This window comes from Suricata suricatta, chromosome 14, assembly GCF_006229205.1.
Source record: "Suricata suricatta isolate VVHF042 chromosome 14, meerkat_22Aug2017_6uvM2_HiC, whole genome shotgun sequence".
Lineage (NCBI taxonomy): Eukaryota > Metazoa > Chordata > Mammalia > Carnivora > Herpestidae > Suricata > Suricata suricatta.
In genome coordinates, this window is record NC_043713.1 from 89,282,235 (window position 1) to 89,288,324 (window position 6,090).

The 6,090-nt window shown below is 42.8% G+C and overlaps 1 pseudogene; it reads left to right on the top strand.

Moving 5' to 3' along the window:
• The first annotated feature begins 1,866 nt into the window (after positions 1-1,866).
• On the top strand, positions 1,867-2,087 carry LOC115278446 (annotated as a pseudogene).
• Positions 2,088-6,090: the final 4,003 nt, after the last annotated feature.

Genomic DNA, 6,090 nt, shown 5'->3' on the forward strand with positions numbered 1-6,090 from the left:
AAATACAGCATCCTTTCTTGATAAAAGCCTTCAAGATATGAAGGACTTAAAATCAATGCACAGAAGTTGGTTGCATTTTTTTTTAAAAACCACTGAATTGCATTCTTTTTTTAAATATTTTATTTATTTTTGATACAGAGAGAGACAGAGCATGAGAAGGGGAGGGGCAGAGAGAGGAGGAGACACAGAACCGGAAGCAGGCTCCAGGCTCTGAGCTAGCTGTCAGCACAGAGCCTGACGCGGGGCTCGAACCCAGGAACGTGAGATCTAACCTGAGCCATAGTCGGAGGCTTAACTGACTGAGCCACCCAGGCGCCCCTTGGTTGCATTTTTATACACCAATAAAGAAGCTGCAAAAACCAAAATCAAGGAATTGATCCCATTTACAATTGCACTGAAAAGTATAAAATTCCTAGGAATAAACCTAACTAAAGAGGTAAGAAAAATCTATACACTGAAAACGATAGAAAGCTTATGAAAGAAATTGAAGAAAACACAAAAAATGAAAAATATTTTATGCTTATAGATTGGAAGAATAAATATTGTTCAAATGTTGATACTACCCAAAGTAATCTACATATTCAATGCAATCCCTATTGAAATAACACCAGCATTCTTCACAGAGCTAGAACAAACAATCCTAAAATTTGAAACCAGAAAAGACCCCGAATTACCAAAGCAATTCTGAAAAAGAAATCCAAAGCTGGAGGCATCACAGTTCTAGACTTCAAGATGTATTACAAATCTGTAATCATTAAGACAGTATGGTACTGGCACAAAAATAGACAATCAGATCAATGGATCAGAATAGAGAATCCAGAAATGGACCCACAAACATATGGTCAACTAATCTTTGACAAAGCAGGAAAGAACATTCAATGGGATAAAGACAGTCTCTTCGAATGGTGTTGGGAAAACTGGATGGCGACGTGCAGAAGAACAAACCTGGACCACTTTCTTACACCACAAAATGGATGAAAGACCTAAATGTAAGACAGGAAGTCATCAAAATCTTAGAGAATGCAGGCAAAAACCCCTTTGACCTTGGCTGCAGCAACTTCTTATTCAACATGTCTCCAGAGGCAAAGGAAACGAAAGCAAAAATCAAGGATTGGGACCTCATCAAGATAAAACGCTTCTGCATGGTGAGGGAGACAATCAGTGAAGCTAAAAGGCAACGAATGGAATGGGAGAAGATATTTGCAAATGACCATCAGACAAAGGGTTGGTAACCAAGATCTGTGAAGAACGTAGCGAATCCAACACCCAAGAAAACCACATCTGGTGTAGAAGTGGGGAAAAGATATGAATAGACACTTTTCCAAAGAAGACATCCAGATGCTAAAAGACACATGAAAAATGCTCAACATCACTCAGCAGCAGGGAAATACAAATCAAAATCACAATGAGATACCACCTCACACCTGTTAGAATGGTTTAAATTAACAACTCAAGCAATGATGGACGTTGGCAAGGATGTGAAGAAAGGGGAATCCTATTGTACTCCTGGTGGGAATGCAAATTGGTGCAGCTACTCTGGAAAACAGTATGGAGGTTCTTCATAAAATTAAAAATGGAATTACCCTACGACCCAGCAATTGCACTACTAAGTATTTATCCAAAGGATACGGGTGTGATGTTTTGAAGGGGCACGTGCACACCAATGTTCATAGTAGCACTATATACAATAGCCAACACCCACTGACAGATGAATGGATAAAGAAGTTGTGGTAAAGGCAGGTCGGGGAGGCTGGGCTATGCCGTGCCCTGTGCAGGAGCAGCTGCAGGGGCAGCAGCAGGATCCAGCAGCGGTGTCTGCAGTTCCACCCTGTTGCTTTACTTTTCCCCTGCGTGAACGTAGTCATTATGCTGAAGAGCAAGTCTCCGGAGAATACAGAGGGCAAGGATGGATCCAAGTAACTAAACAGGAACCCACCAGACAGTCTGCCAGCTTGTCAGCAAAACCTGCTTCACCCCAACCAAGGAAAACATCTGCCAAGAAAGAACCTGAAACAAAGGTTAACAAAGGTGCTAAAGGGAAGAAGGAGGAAAAGTAAGAAGCTGGAAAGGAAGGCACAGAAAACTGAATCTGTAGATAACAAGGGAGAATGAACTGCCATGAAAAATTGGGAGTGGTTTTTATGTACCTCTCAGGGAAATTTTTAAAAGCTATTTTTACCAAGTATTAGGATTCTACTAGTTTGCATACAGAATATATAAGGATGTGTCTGGTCTGGCCCCAGCTGGCGGGTGGTAAATTGTTGCGGGTCCGTTCCTGAGGGAGGGAGAGAGAGTAGGGCAGGAAGGGGCCCACAGAGAGTGAGGCAAGACAAGTGTTTTTTGATCAAGCCTCCTTTATTTCCCTTGAAGAAAAAAACCCCCCACACCTATATTGGGTTTAGGGCAGGAAACTGACAGGGCTGGTTGCTAGGAAACAGGATCAAAGCTAGGGTAAAGAAGGAAACAAACTAAAGTTTTTAGCACAGCATGTGAAGGGCCGATACCACCCTGCCTGTAGGCGATTGATCTTTGTTTTTCTGGCTGCTCCTGACAGGGAGTGGCGCTCCCCTGCCTATTTTTGTAACTCCCCAGGGGAGTGACATTACCGGCTAGTAAATGGCCGAGCAGCTGAATCTTTGCAGCTTCCCACAAGGATGGACACTTTATCTTCTCATAGTCATGCTTTTTGGAAATTTCCAGCATCCTTAAGTAAAATAATTATTAGTTTATTATTAAAAAAAGAGGATGTGGTATAGATGTACACAATGGAGTATTACTCAGCAATAAAAAAATGAAATCTTGCCATTTGCAGCAACGTGAATGCAATAAAGTGTATTATGCTTAGTGAAATTAGTCAGAGAAAGAAAATATCATATGACTTGGCTCATATGTGGGATTTAGGATATAAAATAGATGAATACAAGGGAAGGGAAGCAAAAACAATACAATAATTGGGAGAGGAACAAACACATAAGAGACTCTTAAGTGTAGAGAACAAACAGGGTTGCTAGAGGGGTTGTGGGTGGGGGGGAGGGATAAATGGGCAAGGGGCATAAAGGAGAACACTTGTTTCAATAAACACTGGGTGTTATTCGTAGGGAATAGATCACTGGATTCTACTCATGAAATCGTTATGTTATATGCTAACTAACTGGGATGTAAATTTTAAATCATAAATTAAAAAATAATTCTGTGAGTTTTGAATCAAAAGGACGGTACTCACAGATCACAATAGGATCACAGAACACTTCTTTGGGTAGGAGTTGCTTAAGTTGAATTATGAAGGATGAGTTGAAATGAACCAATGAAGGGGCACCTGGGTGGCTCATTTGGTTAGATGTCTGACTCTTGATTTCAGCTCTGGTCATGATTTCATGGTTACTGTGTTTGAGCCCTGCATCGGGCTCCATGCTGACAGTGCAGAGCCTGTTTGGGATTTTCTCTCCCTTCCTCTCTGTCCCTTCCCTGCTCTCTGAAACTAAATAAACGAAAGGAAGGAAGGAAGGAAGGAAGGAAGGAAGGGAGGGAGGGAGGGAGGGAGGAAAAAAGAGAAGAGAAGAGAAGAGAAGAGAAGAGAAGAGAAGAGAAAGAAATGAGCTAGTGAAGTTATGGTGTGAAAAGACAGAGAGCCTTTTCAGGTAGAAAAGGTCCTGAGACACACGGCATTTGGGGAAACAATGCACAGAGAGAAAGTAATATAAGAGCTTGAAAAGACAGGGGTGAGATCGTGCATTCTTGTGGACCATGTTAAGGACTTTTGCTTTACCTCAGGGCAATGAAAAAGCATCACATTATGTTAATCTGAGGATTATGTTTGGAACTGCTTTTTATTTTGTTCAAAATTCTTAATATTTATTTTTGACAGAGAGACAGAGCATGAGCAGGGGAAGGACAGAGAGAGAGAGGGAGACACACAATCCAAAGCAGGCTCTAAGCTCTGAGCTGTCAGCACAGAGCCTGACGCAGGGCTCGAACTCATGAACTGTGAGATCATGACTTGAGCTGAAGTCAGATGCTCAACCGACTGAGCCACCCAGGTGTCCCTTGGAACTGCTTTTTAAATGTTAGGCTAACTTCTGAAGATTTGGAGAAATGGATCTGGTTAAGAAGAGTAAGATTCCAAGTGAAAAATGACTGTTTGGACAAGATTACTAGATGTGATTAAACAGATACATGTTGATTTCAACATATCCCCAAGCAAATCCATTTCTTCTCTTCTAAATGTTTCTTTTCCTATTTTCATCATTCTGTGTGAAATAAAATGATTAGCCAAAAGATCTGGGCAAATCATATAAATAGAAGTTGAAATCATGAGAGTGGGTAACATAGTGATAGAGGAGGATTTTTAAAAAAAATTTGTTTTAATGTTTATTTTTGAGAGAGTGGGGGAGGGGCAGAGAGAGGGAGACACAGAACCCGATGCAGGCTCCAGGCTCCGAGCTGTCAGCACAGAGCCCGACGCAGGGCCTGAACTCACGAACCTGTAAGATCATGACCTGAGCTGAAGTTGGATCCTTAACTGACTGAGCCATCCAGGGGTCCTTAGAGGAGGTTTGTTTCCAGAAATGAACTTCTGGGAACATTTCACCCGAGCAAGAACCCTAGCTCTTCCTTCTCTCTTATCATATCCAACTCATTACTAGGTCCCCTAGATTCTTCCTTTAAATTGTTTCTTGAGGGGTGCCTGGCTGCCTCAGTCCATAGAGCATGTGGCTCTTATATCAGGGTCGTGAGTTCAAGCCCCACGTTTGGCAAAAAGCTTACTTCTAAAAGTTTCTTGCATCAGTCTTCTCTAATTCCCATGCACTGGATCAGATCATTATCCCCAGAACACAGTTACTGCTTTCACTGGCCATCCTGGTTCAAATCTTCCTTTCCTGCAATTCACCCTTAACACTGGCCCCTGGAGTGCAAATATGATTATCATACTATTCCTTAAATTTCTTCAGTGTCTTCTCATTGCAAAATATGCAACACCCCCCAACAAAGACTTTCCTTACTTTTTTCAGTCTCATTTCTTACCACTTCTTTGCCCTCTTTTCACCATGACAGTGAATTGTTAAAATATGTATTTTTTTTTAAAGGAAGGCTTAACGTCCAGCGTGGGGAGCCCAGTGTGGGACTTGAACTCACCACCCTGAGATCAAGACCTGAGGTGAGATCAAGAGTCTCACACTTAATGGCGTTGAGTCACCCAGGTTTCCACCAACTCCGCAAAATCATTTTTTATTATAGTTGGCACAATTTTAGTTTCAAGTGTGTAACACAGTGAAACAACAACTGTATATATTCAAGTGTAGCTGTCACCATACCTTATTAAAATGCCACTGACTATATTTCCTATATTGTACTTTTTATTCCATGCTTTCTTCCATAACTGTAAATCTGGGACTCCCACTTCCCCACCCTCTCTCTCTGCAACTATCAGCCAGTGGAGTTCTTTCTTCCTTTTATTAAATAATGGATTACCTTTATTTTTTTAATGTTTTATTTTTTAAATGTTTTTATTATTGAGAGAGAGACAACACGGGAGGGGCAAAGGCGCGGGCGCGCACACACACACACACACACACACACACACACAGAATCTGAAGCAGGCGCTCAACACGGGAGGGGCAAAGGCACACACACACACACACACCAGGGCTAGACTCAGACACACACACACACACACACAGAATCTGAAGCAGGCTCCAGGCTCTGAGCTGTCAGCACAGAGCCCAAAGCGGGGCTCGAACTCACAAGTGGTGAGATCATGACCTGAGCCGAAGTCTGAGCCACCCAGGTGCTCTGGACTGCCTTTACTTAAGTCTTGCATAAACTAATAAACTATTCCCTCCACCTGAAACAACGCTCCCTGATTCAGTGGGCCGACTCTTTCAGTGTCTAGTTCCTCTTCCCGCCTCCTTCCCCATGGGGCTCTGAGCTCTTTAAGAGCAGGGCGGTGTCTGGCTTGCGCCCCCAAACCTTCCCTGCGCGGCCAAGACCGCATCCTGCACCGCGCAGGAAGAAAAGGAGCCCCTAGGTCGCTCTGGCGGTTCAGCCGTTTCAGCTCCTGTTTCCGAAGGGCGTTGGGGCGGATCAGAACTC